General features: G+C 41.6%; 1 protein-coding gene and 1 long non-coding RNA gene across 4 annotated transcripts in view; one reads left to right on the forward strand and one right to left on the reverse strand.

Moving 5' to 3' along the window:
• The window catches only part of LOC113145798 (uncharacterized), an 85,367-nt gene that overhangs the window by 39,960 nt on the left and 23,277 nt on the right, over positions 1–22,130 (reverse strand). The window lies entirely within an intron of this gene.
• The window catches only part of sema3b (sema domain, immunoglobulin domain (Ig), short basic domain, secreted, (semaphorin) 3B), a 58,535-nt gene continuing 48,945 nt past the window's right edge, over positions 12,541–22,130 (forward strand). Inside the window, exon 1 of the mRNA XM_026332876.1 lies at positions 12,541–13,024. The gene's annotated coding sequence lies outside the window, so the exon portion shown is untranslated. The remainder of the gene's footprint in view (positions 13,025–22,130) is intronic.

Raw genomic sequence — 22,130 nt, forward strand, 5'->3', positions numbered from 1 at the left:
GTGTTTGTAGACTTAATGTAGATCTTGAGGGCTGAGATTAATCCATACATGGGAACCTCAGCCCCAGTTTATCTACTTGTTATTCCATTATCTTGCCTTTAATTTACACTCTAATCATCCACCGTTCCCCAGTATCAGGATTTGAGTTCGTGTTTAGAGAACGTGGTTCTGCTGATTCGGCTGTTGTTTTGAGGGTGCCACTGTGTGCAGACGCTCAGGGGGGACGTCTGGGACACCGGCCAGCAGTCCACTGGTTCTGCATGTGTATATGTGAGTGTGTGCATTTAAACAGAAGTAAATGGCCATGACTCCCGTCTGCCTCTGCAGGGCCTTACATAAGCCTATTTAGCCTCCTAAGGGGATCCTCACCTTCCTCCTCATCTTCCTCACCTCTCCCTCCTCCTCTTACTTCCTCTCTTCCTCCCACCTCCACACTCTCTTCCCTCTGCTCTTTCTCTCTTGATCCTTCTACAAAGGGTTTTACCCCTGCTTACGTTTTTTTGGCCAAGTCTTTAATCATGTCTGGCACAAGTTCTCAGCCTTGAACAACAGTGATATCTATCCTCAGTACCTCTATCTATCTGTCTGTCATCCTCTGTCTCTCTACTTGCCATCTTTTTTTTTTCTGTCTCGATCTCTCTTCCAACCCGTCTGGCACCCGTTCTTTCCCCTTTAGGTCACTTTCTTATCCCCTCTGGTCTCATCCTCTGTAAAATCCCATTCATCCTACCTATTCTTTTACCCAAAACCCAGCTTTCACCTTCCCCTTCTCCCTCATTTCTCCCCTTCTCCAGCATTCAATCCCTACATGCAGCTGCCCCCACATTATCCCCTGTTGTGGTTTTTAGGCTTGTGTGAATCCCTATTCATTATTTACACACAGCCTGGGATGTACTGTATATGGGCTATTTAAAAATGCTATACACATCACTTTGTTTCATTTTCTCTCAAATTTCCTTTTTGGCTTGTCAATCTTTAGTATTATATTAGTTTAGAATATAATTTATACTATTAATAATAATAATAACAGTTTGATAACCTGCTGCAAAAACATTTTTTCTCCCTATTCTTCCTCAGTGTATTAATTATTTATAATGCTGCAACTATTGTTTTCATTACTTATTATTATACCTTATTATTTTTCTTAATGATTTGATTAAACATTTTGTCAATAGATTGTAAAAAGTGTTAATCACACAGAGAAGCTCAAGGGGACGTCTTCAAAATCCCTATTTGGCCAAGCCAGTAGTCTAGACCTTGACTAACTACAGGGGAAAAGCGCACGCGCGCACACACACACACACACACACACACACCACACACACACACACACACACAATAAAACAATCAATTACAAAGTCAGTGTCATTGTTCCCTTAAGGGGTATAAATATATAATACTCCACAACTTGTAAACACTTTTCATGTTTACATGACAGGTGCAAAACTCAAATCAGATCCATACATATTCATCATCACGTTTTTGTGATCAGTGATGAAAAGAACATAAAATTCTGTCAGACATGCAGAAGTTTAACTTTCAGTCCTACAGCCTGTTTTATGTTCTGTCACATTTGTTTAGATTAGTGGCACCTTCAATGCCCACCATGACCCTGGATGTTCCTGAAATGGATGGATGGACTTTAATCAACACACAGAAAGACATACTGCCATCACTTATAACAAACGAGGAGATGCTGCATTCTTGGTGTGCTGTACAGAGCAGAGAAAGTAGATATAGCACAGCCACGGATGATAATAGGAGCAGACAGAGCTGAAACCAGGGACAAGAGCCAAGGTCAGGAGAGGGAGAAAGAGAGAGAGAGAATTAGAAGAATAAAGGGACATAAGAAACAGCGGGACAGATAAAAGCCAAGGGCAGAACAAGGAAGGTCTGTATGAACAGTGGATTTGATGGTTACAGAGAGAAAAGGGAAAATGCAGTGCCCCTTTTTGTGTGTGTATGAAGACTCCACCTTAAACCATTGTGCACAAATATGTTTTATATAGTGCTGTCCAATCCTATGTGTTTCAAATTGTGTTCATTCGTCTTCCTTTCTTACAGCAGTCTGTTTTATGACCATATAACCATTACAAGTGTCTGTTTCCTTGTATGTGTGTCTGAGTGTGCTTATCAACTGGTCTGGGAGACACTTCGGCTCACTGGTCTCAAGGTTTGTAGATGGGGAACTGTTGTGTCGTGCCACTTATCAGCACTGAAGTGTCCTTGTGAAACAAAACAGTAGCAAAAATACACACATGCGTGTTGTCCTTGTCTTAAAGTGAACTGACACATATTTCATGGAAGTATATGAGAATATATTATAAAGAGACACATGAAGACAATTTGGTTGGACAGCAGAAAATGAAAAAGCATGGTCTTTAAAGTTGACACACACACACACACACACACACACACACACACACATTAGCTTGCATCTGTTCCCCACAGTACATTGTGAGTATATTCGGTCTTTGAGCGCCAGGCTTATCTGTCTATGGAGCACTTGGTCCCTAAAAAGGTTAGAAATGCTTCAGTCAGGAGTTCTCACATCACACACACACACACACACACACGCACGCACGCACGCGCAAACCATTTGTGGGGATGATATTCATTTCCCAGAGACTTACCATACCTTAACCTTAATGATAACTATTACTTCCCTAACCCTACCCCTTATCCTAACACGTTCTTGGCTTCTCCATATAAAAATTAAGTCTTATAATAGAGGACTTTTTACACACATTAAAAATTAGAAATGTTATTGTAAGGCAGTGTGTGATCCTGTCCATAAAAGTCTGTAATGTCACAGCCAGTAGCCATCAGTGTTTGAATGTGTATAAACAGCACAGATGTGTAGACAATGAGCGTCATCAGTACATCAGTGGGCTAAATAAACTTTATTTCGTATAACCCAGGTTGGGTGTTAACTGTTTGGATTATTAGAATTTGTCGTCAGTCTGACAAAGCCGCTTTAAAATCTTTTAAGCATCTTCAAAATAATAAGATGACAAGAGCTGCGACTGCTCCCTAGTTGCCAAATTGAAGTGCAGCTTCATCCTGGAAAGACTGACTGGGGGCAAATAGACGCAAAGACTGAGGATAGACACGTTGAGATGAGTTAACAATGGTTTGAGTACAAATCTGTGTTTATCTCGAGGTTGTGTGAATGTGCAAAGATGAGAAGAAAAGATGAGGGCTGACAGAGAAGCAACAGAAAGATCTGGTGTTTCTGTTGGCCTTCTGTGTGTATAGCTAGTGAGCGTCCAGCTGACATCTGTAGAGTTAGTGCATTGGCTGGGAAAATCAACACAGACTGCACCAACAGCCCAGCTGTCGAATTTATATGAACAATGCAGAAGAAAACTTTAGATTTCATTCTGCTCTCTCACATTTTTGGATGATCTCTTGGATTATATGGTCACATCCAGCTGTTACAGACTATGCCAAGGTAGTTGCTACTGATGGACAGGAGGGCAGTCAAGAACTGATCCAGGCAAAAGTGACTGTGTTCGCTTTTACTCCTGTAACATTGAACACAGGTTCGTTATTTCACCTCAGGCACTGTGCAAGAAATGAAGTAAAACTGGATGATGAAGAGCAATTCAAAATTACAGGAAGAGAGGGCAGTGAGTTGTGTCACATGACTGTTTAAGTGATATTAGAAATGGGTACGGGTGAGGAAAGAGTGACGCAGGTCAGTGTCCTACTAGGCAGTGATGCCCGGTCGGCATTCCTGGACTGTAATGAAGTTTAGTAACAAAAAGGGAAGAGGGAAGGAAGGGCGACGCATTTGAAATGTAGAGTATCTAAATCCAAATTTAAAATGTTGAAGTTCTAAAAACACAACTACAGAGAGTTTCCTTTTTGATTGGCACAGCATTTAGAAAGCATCTAACAATGTCCCAGACATATTTCTGTTTTCAGACGCCAAAAAAAAAAAAAGAGCCGGAGAAAGAAAAATGGGGACAGACTCGTTAACAGGGTTCATTAGCAGTTTTGGAATACGGTGCACTGATTATTAAAGCCACCCATAATGAAACCGTGAGAAGAGTCTTCTAATCTGATGTTGCCTCTGTTGAAAAATAAATGTTTTATGATGTGACAGTGACGTGTTTGGGGTTTGACACAAAGACAACTTCTTTAGGTTTAAAGAGAAAAATCATGGTTTCAGTTAAAATGACTACTTCGTTTTGGACAGAGATCATCATCAATATCAGTAATGATTGAAGCGAGTGAGCCTCGTCACTTTAATGGAGACACGTCACTGCGCTGCCTGAAATGATTTCTTTGTGGGAAGACAGTCTGAATGAGTTTATGGGAAATAATGTGTTAGAAGTTGAGCTGAGCAGAAAACTTATAAAGTCCAAATAAAGACCTCGAGGGGAGAGGATCTGTGGACGAGGGAAGGGTAAAGTTCACATACAGTAGCTACTGGTTTCACTGGACAAGCAGCTTATTTAATTAAAGAAGCCCTGGAGGGATGGAGGGAGTGACGCACGATCAGCCGAGGTTGTCTTCTTTACTTCTGGATTCCTGTCCTCCCTTAAATAAGAAGTTCAGATAAATGAGAAACAAAATGCTGCTGTCATGTGTTTGCAGGATTGTTCCTACGCTGAAATTATATCCACTATCAAATAATAGGTAAGTGCAACTGTATAGAAGTTTCTAAACACAAGTTACAAAGTGTATGATGCTACAATATACACAGAAAACACAAAATACACAATATACACAAACCCAAACTAAGAATGTTTGCAGTATGTAAGTGTATATTACTTTATAAAATACACATAAAACTCAATACAATAGCAAATCTCATCTACAGGAACTTTATGAAGAACCAAGGAACTGTTACATCATTAACATAGTTTTTTCCTTAGACTTGTCTGCAGCCGCTGTGGGCTCCTCTGTTTCTGGGACTATTTGATCAAAAACAGCCAAAAGATACCGGAGCCATTCAACAGTCTCTTATCACTGGATTTTTGGATCTAATATGCTCTGACAATCTGCGTTTTTCCATAAATATCATTACTTACATAACAATAAATCATTACTTGGTTGACCCCCAATCCTGGGAGAATTTCCCAGAACTCAGATTCATAAAGGAGCACAGGAAACACATTGTCCTTCTCTCTGTCTCTCCTCCTCATCCTTACATTTTCATCTTTCTCAGCCTTTCTCTCTTTTTAAGTCTTTTTTCATGGCTCCCTGTTTCCCATCTTAAAAGGAAGGCAAAGAGACAGACTGCCATGGGCTCAAATGTCAGAAAGTCAAGGGTTTCCCAAGCCAGGCACTTACACAGACTACAGGACAGAGGTCACACACACACACACGCACACACACACACACACACACACACACACACACAAGCCTTTAGTCTACAGTAACCACACGACTCACACAAAGTCACAATTTCCAAAGACCACGCACGCGCATACTTTCCGGTTGCCACCTGTCACTCACAATGAAGTCTGTACAAACACACACTCACACACACGCACACACACACACACACACACACGCACACAGTGAGGTCAGGTGTTTTTCCAATCAATGCAGCTGTGTGTGCCCCAGAGTAGTAAAATGATTTCAGGCTGACTTTGATGGGTCTAACACACTCCGGCTCTGGTTCACTCTATCTGTCTACAAAGGCTCTGACAGACGACTGCCGGACTGTTATTAGGCACAGCAACTGCACCTGCTTGATGTGTGAGCACACACACACTAATACACACAATCAAGTACATCTCACTGTATAAATTTACAGGCCATGGGAGATAAAAGCACATAGAAACACGTCTGGGCTTCTTGATGGCCTTAAAAAAACGTCCTTTTCTAGCGATGAAATAAACTAAGGCCTTGAAAACATGAATGGATAGTTTTAAAAGTCATAAGAAGTAGCTCACACAGCTAAATTTAATTTGACAAAGCATTTGAACATTTTGTTTTCAGTATTGTTTCATATTTTTAGCCATTATCCTGATATGGCTCTCTGGACAGCTCTGCTGGTCTAAAGTTAACTTTGGTAGCGTGACATTTTGTCGACTAATGACTTTGTTGATCCTTTGACTTTACCTCTAGCGCCACCAGCAGGTCAAACCTTCCACTTATCCTATGAAATATGCCATCACCTAGTTGAAGGACTCTATGAAATACAATGCAGATATTCCTGCCCCCCTGAGGATGAACTAAAGTAATTTCTCATTTGGCATCAGGTCCCATCAGGTCTACGGTCAGTTTGAATCAGTCCAAGACTTTTCTTTCGAGTCACGATCAGTGGAACTTTATGTTTATTGATAATTTGCGTGCTTATATGCTAAATTAAGACGGCGAACTTGGTGAATATTCTACTCTACAGCAGCATGTTAGCATGCTGATATTAGCATGTAGCACATTGCTCTATTGGCAGCCTTTTTACGGAGCGGAGCAGGAAAAAGCATAGTTGGTTCTTGCCTGGTTGTCACTCACGTTGCGTAAGTGTGCATTTGCATGAAGATGAGCTTTTCTCAACTTTCCCCCGTAGTGCCCCCGGGTGTCTTTTAAAATCTCTGCAGCTCAGTGGGTGGTGTCGGGCTGCAATGCCAGGACCCATTCACAATGAATAACAGCCTATTGTTCCCCCTGCTTTTGAGTCTGTATGACTGGGTCTTGTTATATAGATAAGAAGAATGTTAACTACGGCTGAGGCCACATCCTGTCAGTGTATAGACCTCACATTTAAATGTAAATACTGTGTTTATGTAAGATATGCCTTATTTCTTTTTATTGGTCCGTGATTTACATTTCTTAAGTTTTTCATGTCTTCTGGGACTCATGTCATTAGTAAAGTCACATTTTGGTGACTTTCCAAAACAGTTTGATTCCAGATCCCTAAAGTCACAAAAATAATATTTAATGGTCAGTGACAGAATATATATATATATATATATGTCCAGTATCTACTGGTGTGATAAATGTTTTTCAGGTGATCGATCAGTTTAAGTAATTATTGCCGAGACAAGGAAGAAAATTCTTTCCCGACCGTTTGACCTCCTGTGCAACGTGACACTTGTTTCCCTCAGTCCTAAGTATAATCTGTTCATTGGACTTTCTTATTAAAGCAATATACCAATGTGAAACTCTTTTCTCTTTTCCTTTGGTCAAAATTGGAAACCTTTAGGATTTTTTTGTCCAACCTAATTTAAAAAGGCACTCGAGAGTTATATGTTGTAGAATACGTGATAGCTACATTTTAAGTGATGGGCCTGTTTTGCCATTCACATGAGTATATACACATGGGAGCCTCTGCAGTATCAGTGTTTTGGTCAAGCAGGAAGCTATAGGAGTGTTTTGGAGAGCAGACTCTACGAGCTCTCCTCACCCTCATTCCATAAATCATTAATGAGGTGTGTGTATCTGCCTGAACCCCTGCCTGGTCAGTCCTGGGACTGCAGTGCACAGCAGTTTGTGTGCGCACGTGTGTGTGTGCAAATCCATATTTTGTGTGTGCAAATGCGATGTACTGTCTTTTTATTTATGTACCTGTTAATGCGTGCTTATATGTGTACGCGTTGCACTACTGCATAGTGCACGGTATGCGTGCATTATTATGTGTATGTGTTTTTCTGTTTTGTGTCTATACGTGTGGTTGTGTGTGTGTGTGTGTGTATCAGGGAGTGATATATACACTGGGGCTTTTGAAGTGTAAAGTAACAGGCCTTTTTAAGTTTACGCTGTGAAATATTTATATGAGTGCCGCCTTGGGAGGACGAGTGGGGAGAAAGAGGAGAGGACACAGGGATGAACTTGTGTTTACACAACAAATAAGCAAAAAAGATCCAGTCCCTGTTACAGTCTATTATTAAATGGCCCTGAAAAGATCGGTCATGTCCTCTTATATAAAACTGCTTCATATTTTATCACTATTATTTTCTTGAAATTGTATAGAGGCTTGAAGAAGATAAAAATAAATAAAGTTAAAAATAAACATAAATATATCAGTATTTATTTATACATTACTATATTTGTAGGATCGTGCTCCAATACTTCAGATCATACATAACACAGCCCTGTCACCAGTCAAGAGCACCAGGGTATTTTTATGCATAACCCTGGAAAATGGAAAAAATTCTACCTTTTTTAATATCTGCACATGACCTTTAACTTTAAAGTTAGGGAAATATGGTTATTGCAAATACACTATGGCTAAGGTACATTAGGCAAACAATTTAAATTAGGGAAAATTGGTGGTTATAGCTAAAACAAAGTTGAATATCATGCTAGTGACCTTCACACTCTTACTCTCTGCCTCGTGAATTTAATGCCAGTGCAGGATGTGATGAATCATGGATGTAATTTCTAGGGATGCTGGCACCTACTGCTCTATCTTGTGCGCAGTGATCTATTCTTAAAGGTCGGCACACATCTCGCTTTGCATGCCCCAGCACTGACCGCTGCATCCCTGCTGCTCCACCACTACCTGCTTTCACCAAATTTGCTTCACTCCCGCCTCCAGCTGCTATGAAGCGTGTGAATTCGATTTTTCTGTGCTTATTTAAATGTGTGTTTCTTTTGGAGATTTTGCTAATTCGGGGCCAAGTTTCCATTGTAGCACTTTGGGAATGCTCCACCTCTGCAAACGTGCAAACCGCATGTCGCTTATGTTGCTCTTTTCTCTGCATTACAATGTCCTGTCAGTCTAAACCAATGACTCTGAGAGCCTGAAATGAGTTCAGCGGTGGAGACCTGGTGAACTTGGAATCCCCCTCTTGTGTGTGCATGTTGAGGGAGTGTTAAAGGCTAAACTGAGTGATTAAATGACAGGACAAAGGGCTGAAGAGACTGAGACCTTTATAAAGACCCCGTATGTACTTTCGGGTGCATGTTTATGAGTCTGTGGGTTTGTGTGTTCTTGTTCATTCATGACTGCGTGTGTGTGTGTGTGTGTGTGTGTGTGTCAGGCCAGACGTCAGTATTGACAATAGCCTGTTGAGACCTGGGTGGGGACTAGCTCTGTTAAAAGAGGCCTTGAACAAACAGAATAGAGATGGAAGGAGAGAAGCAGGGAGGGAGGGATGGGTGAAGGCCAAGGTTTGATGGAGCATAAGAGAAGTGGAGAGAAAGGTGGAAACGAGAAACATGGATGCTTGACATTATAGAGATCTGTGGATGGAAAACGAAGCCTGGGCCAAAGGGGTGTTTGGTGGAAAATTTGAGGTACATAGAGACATATGGAAACAAGGATAACTGAAAGTGGAAGCAAAGAGGAAAGGGGGATTAAGAAGGTAGTGAAGCAGGAAGGGAGGGATGGCAGCACAGAAGCATGAAGTCAGAATATGAAAGAAAATGATTAAAGATGGAGGGATGTGAGAGATGGAGAGAAGAGGGAGGGACAGGACAAAAGCAGAGTTAGGTAAGGAAGCGTTAGATTAGAGAAGAGTGGGACTGGCCACATAGATTGATGGACGGATGATGAAAGGATTTAAAGGGGAGGAGGCAATTTTAGATAAAGGTAAGAGAAAATGAAAGAAGAACCACAGCTTTTTTCTGTGTAAAGGTTAGCTGTGATGGACGACAGAGCAGGGTCAAGCATGTGAAGTAAGTACTACCTAGAAAATGAGGACATTGGCTGGTCCTGACTTGCTGACACACTTGAAAGGGCTGGGACTTGGTTTTCAGGTTGAGAGTAGAATTAGGTTGAGGGTAGGATTAGGGTAAGGGGTTGGGGCTAGATATTTAGCTGTGATGATTAAAGTTGGGGCAAGGGGAATGCATTATTTCAAAGAATGTCCTCAAAAAGATAGCTATACAAATGTGTGTATCTGCGCTGGTGCAGGAGGAGTATCAAATCAATAACAGATAAATAAATTATAAGCCACAAAATTTCAAAAGGCACCAGCAAATACAAATAATTCAAGTACTCACAAGCTACAAGGGAGAAAAGACATGCAGGTGTGCACTGCAGTGTGTTAAGGTGTGTGTGTGTTTCTGTTGTTGCAATGGAAAATATGTGGCGGCTCAGCTGTGGAAGTGTTGACGCTGTCAGCACGGCGTGACATTTTTGCACACTTATGTCCGGTTTGTGACATCCGAGAGCACTTTAGTTAGCTGCCTATCAGCCTTTGTGACTGGTGTCAAATATCAACTTATGTGAAAATGCTTTGTCACACACATGCAGGCAAACACTGCACATACACTGAAGAAAGAGAGAAGGAAGTGGGGGAGGAAGGAATTAAACAACAAACCTACCAAGACAACCACGATGGAGCAGAAGTGGACAGATTCTTTGTGGGTTGTGCTTTATTTTACACCTAATTCCATCCATCTATCGATCGATCGATCGATCGATCGATCGATCGATCGATCTGTCTGTGTCACTGTTACCTTGACAACACTGCATTAAAAACAATTATTGTAACACTGATGACTTTCGATTAGCATCAGCACAAATAAACATAATCTATGGCAGTGAGCATCATGAGCAGCTTGATTTATAGAAAACTGAATGTAGAAGTTCATTAGAATCCAGGTTGTAGTCTGTTGTGTTACACAGCAACAACACAAACACTGTAACTACCAGTCCAAACAGTAGTTGCATCAAATGTGATTACAGCAGAAGGAGACAAACCACTGCAGCCAATACTGGGCACATGTGTTGATACGGCACATTGTCTGTTTTATCCTTTCTCCTCCTGCTCTAATTTGTTCACTTTTATTCTACTCGTTGGTGACGGGGACTCAAGCAGCAGCAGATTTCCAGTTGTCAACACATACACACACTTCTCTCAGTCTCCGCTCTCCAAGGACCTACAACGTGGGTGTGTGTATGTGAGTGTGTGTGATAATGAAAGCTGCTGACTGGCAGTTGTGATTGGCTACCTCTGCAGCCTCTAGAGATGGCCGCCTGAATGGTGCCAGCTAGACGCCAGACAGACAGCACACAGTGTGTGTGTGTGTGTGTGTGTGTGTGTTAACATTCATTTGTGCTTACATGAACATACACTCAGCAGGTGTATCTGTGCACCTGCAGGAGTGTGACTCTCCATGTGTAAATGTAAATGTCCCCATCGTGCCTGTGTGTGTGTGTGTGTGTGTGTCAGTGCCACGCCCTGCTCTGATTATAAATACAATAAATTAGTCCATGCTTTGTGTGAGTGTGTCCCATAAGGTGTAGCTTTTCTGTGGGGGTGGTATGTACTCTGTTTTTTTTAGTTTCTCTCCGTCTGTCTGTCTCGTGGCTTTACCCACATTATATTATTACATTGCTCTGTTGAGTGGATGTCATAAAAGTCAATCATTAACCAATAATACTTTTTTAACCCTGTGTAATGTTAAATATTTACATTTGGAAACATTCCTGAGACAGTTCTGGATGAAGTGCAGTTCTCACGGTAACATAAGCAGATTGTGAGGGAGGGACTTCAGCTCTTTGAGGCCCGGTCACACCAGGATTTAAAGGTGTGTAACGTGAAAGACTTAGCGGCATCAGTGGTAAGACTCCAACCTTCTGACACCTGCTCAGTCTGTTTCCAGGTGGGTACGGTCACTTTTAAAACAAAACCAGTGTTTGGTTTGTCCATTCTGGGCTACGGTAGAAACATGGTGGCAAAACATGGCTGCCTCACTCTAGGATTTATTTCCAGTGATAACACACTAATAACAATACTGCATTTCTGCTAATAGAGTGATTTAAATGTTAAACATAGAAGATTTAACTTTTGCAATGAAATCAGTTCATTCCATCAAAGCTGCTGTGATAAACGGTGGAATTAATCCACTTGAACTCAGCTGACCAAAGTCAATATATATAAAATATATATATAGTATAAAATAGACAAAGCAACACCCTATTCATTGTCATTAAACTGCCTCTGTAAGCAGCAGCTGATGGTACAAACATGTCATTTAAATAAACTGAGCGAACTAATAGAATCGCTCCATTAGTGACCGAGCTAAACTAATGAGCTGACACGTTTACTACGTGAACTGAAAGAGCTTTAATTCCTCCTTTAAGTCGCACACAATAATATGTGATGCTGAACAAAATACAGGGGACCTAAGTAAAACAACTGCTTATTTGTTGCCATCTTTAACTTTTTCTATCCGTCTATAAGTGTCAACTCCAACTTTTTTTTGAAGGGAAAGAGAATATCAAGACAAACAACACATTATGTGTCGAACAATGCACTAATGAATGAGTTGACACTTCGATGAAAGTGTGAACCTTGTGAAAGAACTTCGAGCTGAAATTAAATCCAAGTGTTAAGTGCACCCTTATCCCAGTCTTCCTCTGATCTTTATCAGATCTAAATCAGCTAAAAAAAAATAAATCGAATGAAATAATGTGCGGGATCACTTAGACACACGGACCCACAGCCCTGAACCTTTAAGGATGTTGAATCATAAAGCAGGAGAAAGACACGGTGGCTCAGTGACAGAGCGAGGGAGTGACTTTACCTCTGGACTGTGGCAGAGGGAGTGGCGCTGAGAGAAAGAGGAGGGTGTGTGTGTGTGTGTGTGTGTGTGTGACAGAGGGAGCTTTGCTTTCACGCCTTGCTGAGCAGTGAAAGAGTATCTGTCACAGAGAACAAACCGAAAGACAGAGCGTAAAAGTTAAGACGGAGGGAGAGAAAGAAGATATAGAGTTGGCTGAAAGCTGCTCCTGTCTTCCGTCCCACCCCCAGACTGTCTTTCCCTCCTCTCTGTCCGGTCGGGAACAAGAGGAAAAAAGAAAAGGAGTGCAGAGAGAGAGGCAGAGGGGGAGCTCAGCCACGCTTGCTCTTTTTAGCGCAGGACTCAGGAATTTCAAGACCTTTTAGAGTTGTACACACATAACACACATTGGGGTTTTCTCATGGTGGTTCAAATCTCAACAGAGGACTCAGAGAGGGAGTATAAACAAGAGAGACAGAGGAAATTAGAGAACAGCCGTCTCTGGCTCCTTCCTATGGACTACTTGATTGTGATGGCACCTGCCAAGAGGAAAGTGACTCGGAGGGGCTGAGGACTGAAACGGGACAGACCGAGGAAGCTGCTGCAGGTGAGGATTTGATTAAATGAGCATCTCTTTGTCTTTTCTGCCAGGATGTCCATGAAGGAGAAAATGTTTCTCAGCAGTTTTAATTAGATCAATAACTGATCTGTGAACTTGTGTGGTTGGCTCCGGGTCAAGAAACGTGAAATGTGTTGTTGTCTTTATTGGTTTTCAGTAACAGAGCCACAAAAGTGGACTGTTTGTAGACAAACCTTTCATATTGAACCTGGGGAAAACCCTGTGTAGGTGTTTGCACTGGAATGGATTCTGCACTTCTGAATGTGTGTCAGCTCTGCTGTATTTGTGGTTTCATATCTGAGGACACGTGCTGGACAGACCGAGTGTGTGAGTGTGTGTGTGGACTTATTTTTAGAAGGAGCATATGCAAGTGAGAACATTTTGTGGCTTTGGTGTCTTTAATTGGATCTGATCAGTACGTGATTCATCTGAGCATGAATCAGAAAAGGAGAGTTTATGTGTATGTGGAAGTGTGTGTGTCTAGGATGTTCTAGTTTTTCTGGTCCACCAGTGGACGTAGAAAGAACCCTTATTGTTTTTGCAGATCATCTGTCTTTTTCTCTCAGTAACACTTAGGTCAGAACAGAAAACGGAACCAGCACAGAAAAAAGTGGAACATTACAGAAGATAATAAATGGTCCGTTTACACCTGCAGTCATTGTGATCCACTGCTCTCTCTGCTCTCTCCTACCACACTTTTGTTCTCTAATCTCATTTATGTCTGGCTTTTCTGCAGGTTTTTTGCTGAACTAATGACAGAGAGCTATCACATGTCACTCCTCCTGAGTCTCATTATTTCCCCCACCCCTCTTTTTTCTGTTCCTCAACCCTTTTCTGAGCATTGACTTGTCTTTATGAAGCGTTCTGTTACACTATTTCTCATTCTTTCTCTGGACTCTGTGTTTTGTGTGTAAGTGGGTGTATCACAGGTGTGTGTGTTGTCTGTCATCTCACCTATTCAGTCCTGTAATCCCACATCTCACTGTTCTTTTTAACCCTCCAGCCCAAACCCACCTTAACCTGCACAGTGACCCTCCATTACCATACTGTTGAACCAGCACATGAACCCTTAAATTACCGTTGCTGTAAGGGGGTCTGGGGGCAATGGATGGTCCTGGTAACATCTTATTTATACTCTGCTGTTGTACTGAAATGTAGTTAAACACAAATTTACTTTTTATGTCAGGTGTTTTCTTTACTAGCAAGGAGACGAGGTTCACAATATTATCCTCATTGCTTTGTCTCTTTATTTTCGTCTACTCAGCCAGAAAAACCAAAAACTTTATCACATCCAGTGGCATTTGTTTTTCCTCCCTCCGATTCAGCTCTGCTTCACATTTGTGTAATTAAAAACTTAAATCTGCTGTGTTTGCAACACATTTCAGAAGCTGACACTTTTCAGTGCCTTCTTTTGTTACAGTTACAGCCGCACGGTGTAGAATAGGACCCATAACACCCTTTTACCAGCACGTTTGGCCTTTCACATAGATTTTGTCATCATGGTAACAATCATATGCTCATGGAAACATAAAAGCATGGTTATGATTATCTAATGTTATGGTTTCAATAGGTTTAGGGTTAACATCTTTTTAGAAAAGCATCCTGGTTTGGGGTAAACTATCTTCATCATCACGGTTACAGTAATTAACAGGCAGAAACATCACAGGGTGGGGCTGAGCACCTGAGTCACCTGTGTTCTCTTATTCATGCACCAAAAACCTCCTCCTCACACTAACTACCACCTAGATTCCTCCTTTCTTTGTGTTATAGGCCTAATTACTACGGTCACTAGAGGTCACCTAATAATAACATGTTACCATTGGCCATAATAACCTGCAGGCACAAAAGACATATGGACATTTACAAAGGGAGAATCTCAGCTTTATCTTTGTTCCAGCACTTTTCTTTTTATCTGGGATGTTTTCCTGAAGTTTCTATAGTTCAGCCACAGTGATCATTGATGCCCATGGTAAACACCCAGCTCTCCTCCATCTGCCGCTGATGCAAAATTAAGACACGTCACGACCTGTGTGACAGTGGATGTTTCCTCAGAACATGGTGCAGAAGGTGGACATTTATTTAAACTAAAAGTGCCTGTCTGTTTAAGGTGGCTCTGCTAATGGCCTGGTGATGAATCAACCAGCAAGGTAACTTCATGGTTAAGGTGACTATACTGTGGTCCACTTCCACTCTCTAGGAACACATTAACCTCCATTTCAACCCACAATCAGCAGAAAAACCCCTTTGACCTGGCTCTTAAACCTTAATTCTGCATGAAATATCTACCAGTTCAGCAAAACGAAATGCATCAGGCTGAAAGGCCAAGATTTAGGAAAGTATGGCTCAATTCCTAATGTCTACACGTACATGCTGTAGAGACCACATAATAAATACCGCTGTTGGTCTATTAGCGCAGTAATGGCTGCCTCCTTATGTGTGAATTACAGCATGAAAGTAGAAAAATAGCCTAAGAAGAAGTGATGAGGTGTAGAGACCGAGAAGAAGAGACTGAGCAGCAATGTGAGTTGTCTTTTGTTTGAAATATTTAATGAGTGCCTCTACTCTCTTGAAATATTGACTTTTTCTCACATAGCCAGAGGGGACAGATGGGGAGCTTGAGCTTGTTCTCTCATTCAAATAAAAAGCAAATGGTTGTTAGCATCAAACTTTCATCAGTTTCTTTTATTTATTTATTTTATTTTCATTTTCAATCCATCCGATTTAAAAACAACAACATTTGTCTTTGAGTTGTGAAAGATAATCCATCTTATGTTCTAAATGTGTAAATTACCAGAAGACAAAGGGTTGAACCTGAGGTTATAGAGACAGTTTCCACTAATTCACACTAAAAGGGAAGATTAGTTCGTATTTTCCGGACTATAAGTCTAGAAAATACTTAAAGGTGAATATATATCATAGCCATTTAGCCACATATATTATCAGCATTCAAGAAACTGCATCGGTTAAGCAGCAAACCAAGTCGTTGAATACACTAGGACCTTTTATGGCTCACAAGGTGGTTAAAAACTACTCTGATTCTTCCTGCAACACTTGTGCTTGCTTTCTCTCCCTACCTTTCCTTTCCTTGCGCTCTGCTTCCCCTTTTTCCACACACACACACACACACACACACACACACACACACACACACACACACACACACAAACATGCACACACACTTCCATGCTTCCTAATTTTCTTCTTCCTTCCTCAATGCTCAGGTCTATGTATCGCCGTTCGAGAGCAGCCTCTCCTTTGCCCTGTAAACGCACTAACCCTTGGTGCAGATGTGTGTGTGTGTGTGTGCATGTGTGAGTATGTGAGCTTGTGCTCTGGGCCTGTCCTGTCACTGCAGCATTGAAGACGAGGTGGAATTAGGAGGCTTTACACAGGAAGACAGGAAAATAACGAGATTCTGACCATCCCTGTCACTCACACACAAAAACAGCCAAATATGCATTATCACACATGTACAAGCACCCTTATAGTTTCGGGAGTGCTGTCAGCCTTTATACACACACACACACACACTTACAGTATGTCCCAGAGGAGTGCTCGAGGGGCTTATGCAGGGGATTTTGCTGTTCTGCAGTGTGCCTGTCAGATAAGGAAGGAGACGCAGCCCTGCCTGGTGACACACTGCTGAGCGTGTGCAGTACATCCTCCTCTCCTTCCTCTTCCCTCTTGAACCTGTCACTCAAGTCACCTGCCACCCTCTGCTGCCACTGGTGATGATACCACACACACTGGGACTGGCCTGGTATCTCATTTGGTAAACTCATAAACACACACACACACACACAAACACACACACATACACACTGGCAGGGATTTTTCCACTGAGCTCCCTCACACCTCCTCAATCTCTGTCAGGCTGGGGCCAACCTGCTCTAATGACAAGACCACTGGAGAGCATCCACCAGAGTTATGTTTAACATTGCAACCTGTCCTGATGTCAGGACTTTAAAGAGAGTGAATTATTGTCAGTTTGTTTTCTGTGTGTTACTGTTTTCTTCATTTTACTTCCTTAATAACCTTCACCTCCACTGGTTCTCACTCCCCAGCCTCAATTTATCCATTTCCTTTCCTCTCCCACATGTGCCCCCTCCATTTCCTCCCCTTAGCCTTCCTCCTCCTCACCACCTGTAATCCTGCTTACTGCTGTTCTGCAACTGCTCAGGGTCGGAAATGGAAAGTTACTAAAATAGAAAGTAGAAACATTCAGATTTGATATTTATTGCAAGGGTCTGTTTCAGCACAGTGGCTATTTTATTTTTTCAAATTGATTTTCATTAGTTATACTGCATTAGTTTTGTCAGACGTCAGCCTGTGTTGACAGTAGATATTGGCAGCAGTAATGGTCGATCTGCTCTAACCCTCTCACATCCTCTGTGCTGCACATCTATTCTGTTAAATACTGCAGCTGTCTTTATTAAATCCTTCAATGATTTACCTGTTTTGTGATTAACTAGTTGGTATTTGAATGGTAAATGGAATGCATTTAAATAGTGCTTTAAGCTGGAGCGCTTTATAATTTGCCTCTCATTCACCCATTCACACACACACACACATTGATGGCAAGGAGCTACTGTACCATGCAAGATGATGGTCTGATTATTGGGAGCAATTCAGCAGTGAGCATCTTCCCACTTTAACATGTGGACATCAAACTACCAAGAGTGTGATCAGTATCATTCATCTTAAGTGAAAAGTTTATTATTTAAATTGTTTTTACTTAATTCCTGTCTAAAGTCCAAGTGAAAAAACACTTTTATTTTATGAAAGCCAAGGCACACTGGTACATCTGAACTGTGCTGGAGTGGTAACTCCTACGTATTTCTCTGAGCAGGGATTAACCACCTACAGCATTTCCCCTTTTCTCCTGTGGAATGCACAGCAGGCCTTTATGTTGCACAGGTTTCAGTCATGTCTATATCAGCCAGTCGTCCCCAAACACACATCCACCATCCCATTAAACCATTTTCCCTACACCATTGGCCTCTCCTGTCTCATCCAGTCACCCCAGCACCACCACCACCACCCTCTTTACTGACACCATCCCCCAACCCCAGCCTCCTGGCAGCTCCTCCAGGCAGGCTAATTGACTCAGTCCCAGGAGGGGGGGGATCATGCCATATTTCTAATTTGGCTTCCCCTCCTCCAGATAAAAGCTACATCCCTCTAGCCTTCAACCCCCTCTCTCTCCAAGCCCTCAATCGCTATCAATCTTATCCCCTTATTGGTTTGTTTTTAGTTTAATTTAGCTTTTTTTTTTTTTTTTTTTACAGTTAAGGCAGAGAAATGACACTTATAAAGCAAGTATTTTATGCTGTTCGGGTCTAGGTATCGTTTTTGTGACTGCCTGACTATATGACTGTCAGCCCCAACATACAGACATTTATAGACAACTGAATACATGAAAGGACACGCACACACACACACACACACACACACACACACACACAGGCGCAGAGCACAGCACCCTGCTTTTGCTCACCATGGGGTTCACCTTCAGAGAGCCTCCATCTTCACAAACTGCACCTGGGGACTACCATGGGTGTGTCTCAGTGTGTGTGTGTGTGTGTGTGTGTGTGTGTGTGTGTGTGTCTTTAAACTGAGCATCATCCCAGTTACAAGCAGACAGACAGAGAACAAAGACATTTTTTGTTATTGATTGAATCAAACTTCAGAATCAGGGGAAATAATAAAAAATAATAAATCTCTGATTGGGAATTTGAGATTTTGCACCACATCAAACAAGATAAACGTATTTTTGTGAACCTTAATAGATGTGTGTTGTATCTCTAAAAAAACATTTAAGATGTGTGTTATTGTCTCTACAACAGAGGTGAAATGAAGCTCAAGAGTTCTAACCCAAGGAGGAGTTTTATGACGAGGTGACTGAAATTTCACACACACACACACACACACACACACACACACACACACACACACACACACACACACACACACACACACACACACACACACACAGAGCAGCAAAGCACAAGCTAGGCAACCTGACAGATCCTCTGCAGGAAGCATGTTTGGTATGTAGCAGTAGCCGTGGCTGTTGGTAAAATGACATTTTCAGATGGAGAGATAAAGTGTTTTAGCTGAAGGCCTGGGGTCGCCTGGTCTTGTGGAAAAAGCATTTGACACGTAGAGAGTTGTTACCTACAATACAGTATGTGGAAAGACTTCAGGCCTGTTCTTCATATTTGTAGAAGAGAAAATCCATCCCTGATTCTAAATAAGTGAGAGCTGCTTGGGCTGAGTTATGCAGATTTCTACACTCACACAGGAGAAGTAGATTTAACGTTAAAAATTTCACAGGTATAGTAAAAAACAGATGCATTCGCCTTTTGACTATTAAAGGTAGAAAGTTTTTGGAAGTTTAAGGAACAAAATTGGGAAAAAAAATTGCCTACTATCACCAAACACAATATAAAGGAGGTTATAGCAAGAATATGAATATGGCTTGTGAAAGTTGCAGGAACTGTTGGATCCATCATCTCACAGGTCGACTGACCAGCACGTCTGATGCCTTTAAGGACACTCGATAGGAGCTTCTCCATCTGTACTAAACGTTTTCCCTCATAGGAGACCACTGAGACAGTTTAACATCTGATTAGGACTCCTCCCCTGTAGATGTATTCTTGTGCAATCCCAAATCAAACCCATAAAATAAGACTTTTCATCCCATCCTCCCTGGGAACATCTTGGGATCCCCCAGGAGGAACTAGAGGCTCTGCCTGATGAGTCTAGGAAACGTTGCTTAGTCGTTTTCCACGGCGATTTGGACTCAGATAAATGGAGTAATAGCAATAAAACGATGGCTGAATGAGATACAAGAGATTTTTTTTTTCTGCGCACCACAAACGTAATGTTCCTAACCCTAACCCTACTTTCTTTCACAGTACACACGAGTTTCACATCTACTCTAAATTGTTAAATCTGTGAAAACTCTTAAACGAAAATATATTTTTCAGAAAAGCATTAGACTCTAATTTACAACCAACCTGAGTTAAAGTAAGCTACAAAAACACAGTTGAATCACCCGCTGGATGTCATTTATCAGATGCAGGAGCATATTCCAGTATATTAAAAAAAAACGTGGCTGTGCTCTGTCCCATCGGACATATTTGTCACAAAGCTTTTCTCTCCCTGTCATACCTTATCTTGCTATAATTATCTGGAAACGCCATCACCACTCTCAAATAAATGGTGATGAAATAAACACACATTCGTTAGAATTTCATACTTGTTTTCACAGTCAAGAGTAAAAAGTCACCATCCTCAGTACAGAGCTGACAGTCATTAGTGTAACCGTCGACTATGAACTGGAAAAATGAATTGGCTAGTGTCTTATGTGTGGGTGAGGGGCCTTCAAACAACCAAGTCTTTCATGCTTCACACCCCATATGCTTATATACTGCTCACTGCCCCCCTTATTAAGCATGGATGTGTGTGTTTGTGTGTGCTTGTCTTTTAATGACTGCTAAATGTGAATTCTCCTGTTGATTAAAGAAGTCGAGTGTGTCCCTGCCTACCAGATATATGCATTTGACTGTACCTACAGATAAACTGCCCATGTTATTATGGATTTTTCTGTACCGGGGGAAATACGTCTGACCGATTACCTGCATGCCAAATGCGACGGCCAACAGTCGTGCAAAGACGAGTAGCAGGGAAGAGCAATCAGAGGAGAATGGAAGAAAATGAGCTGCTAGAGGATGGAGGAGAAACAGAAGGAATAGTTTTGCAATGCAGAGAAATATGGTTGCAGGTTGCCACTGATCATACATTTATTTACCATTTCTACAGTGTAATGAAAATAGAGCTGTGCCATTAGAGAACTGATCTCAGAAAAAACTGATGATTTTATCCTCCATGGTTAGTTTCTTCTCTGTCTCCGTTCCTAAACATCTTAAATCCTAACCCCAGACTCAAAGGTCAGTGGCTGGTGATGGTATTTGCCTGTAGGCAACAGAACACACCCGTCTTCCTCCCTTTATACCTTGTTTCCTTCATTCACTGCTTTATCTCCCTTTTCCTCTTAAATTCTTGCACACACATCTTGTAATGAGTTCAGTGTGTGATCAATATCCGTGTATCTGTTTTCTGTGCAAGTGGCTATTTAAGATGTGGTATCCATGCAAAAACCTGTCTTGTGTTTACTGGTTAAAGACAATACTTCAATATGTAACATTCCCTCAAATGTCTTCAGAGAAAAAACTGTTGTCTTCATCCCTGAAAAGCATCTGTATTTGGTGTTGTGAGGTTTTCACTGGGTTTGAGTGTGTACTCTTTTCTGTGAATGTGTGGCTCCGTCTCTGCTGTGACAGTAATGGTGATAGATAATAGTCAGAGACATAATGACTGACCAGCATTGCGCAGGGAGTTCAGTCTGTGTGCCCCAAAAGTAAATGGAGAACAGAAAAAAAGCAGGCTGTGACACGCTGGAAAACAGCTGGTTTCACCGACACACAACTTTACTCTACACAAAATGTAAAAACTTACAGCTAAACCTGGCGATGCTTGCACACAAAACTATTTCAACTGCCAGAAACCTCAAAGCTGAACCAATAAAATCAGTGCTTTTGTTAATAAGACGAGACGACAGCATCTCTGCTCAACCTGTGCACTTTTACCAAAATTTGGATTTTGCAGCTACTTTAAAAATTACTTATTTCACTTACTTTTTGCAACATTCAATTCAATCAAATTCTAAAACTGAGCGTCAAATAATTTGTGGATCGTGACACACACACACACACACACACACACACGCACACACACGCACACACAGAGGTGCTGCATGGCAGAGGGTTAACAGCAGGTTTTAGCTTCACTCTGACAGGCTGATGCTCACTTCCTAAAAATAAAGGTTTCACACAATTATAAGTCAAATAAGCGAGACCTCTCTGAAAGCCAGTGAACCGAGGGTGTAAAGTGAAGCCACCTCCATCCCATGCTGCGTGTTATGATCTCTTGGTGCACTGTAGGTCAGGTCCTGTCATGCACTGTCTATGTGAACTCTGAGACACTGTAAAGACTCTGAAAAGTTGTCCGTGCATCTCTGCAACACTGT

The sequence above is a fragment of the Mastacembelus armatus genome, chromosome 7 (assembly GCF_900324485.2).
Source record: "Mastacembelus armatus chromosome 7, fMasArm1.2, whole genome shotgun sequence".
Taxonomy (NCBI): Eukaryota; Metazoa; Chordata; class Actinopteri; order Synbranchiformes; family Mastacembelidae; genus Mastacembelus; species Mastacembelus armatus.